The following is a 420-nucleotide window of genomic DNA, read 5'->3' on the forward strand; positions in this document are numbered from 1 at the left end:
TGAAACTTTGAGCAGGAAGGGAGGCATTTGTGGGGAAACTGGGAAGAAACAAAAGCAGAAATGGAGTCTGGACTTTAGAAACATGTAGAAATATTTGTTGGAGGCTTTCTGTCCTGTTATTGAGTGCAGCATTAACATTATGTTTCTATTGTAGTTTCTATTGTAGTGACACTTTAAACTGGTTCCACTGCAGATCACAGAAACACTCAATGTGTTAGTGGAAGTTGTTTTTAGCTGAGCTGTGTCCTTAATCCAATCTGAAGTGAACAGTTTGCTGGAAACTTTGACTTCCTGTCTCACTACAGTGAATAGGTGCTCTTCTTTAATGATTTGTTTGGAGCTGATTTTACGCATTCGTTTAAATATAATCAGTCCAAACTTGTTTCCATCAAATTCATTGTCATTCTATAAATATAAATG

This window comes from Oreochromis aureus, linkage group 3 (genome assembly GCF_013358895.1).
Source record: "Oreochromis aureus strain Israel breed Guangdong linkage group 3, ZZ_aureus, whole genome shotgun sequence".
Taxonomy (NCBI): domain Eukaryota; kingdom Metazoa; phylum Chordata; class Actinopteri; order Cichliformes; family Cichlidae; genus Oreochromis; species Oreochromis aureus.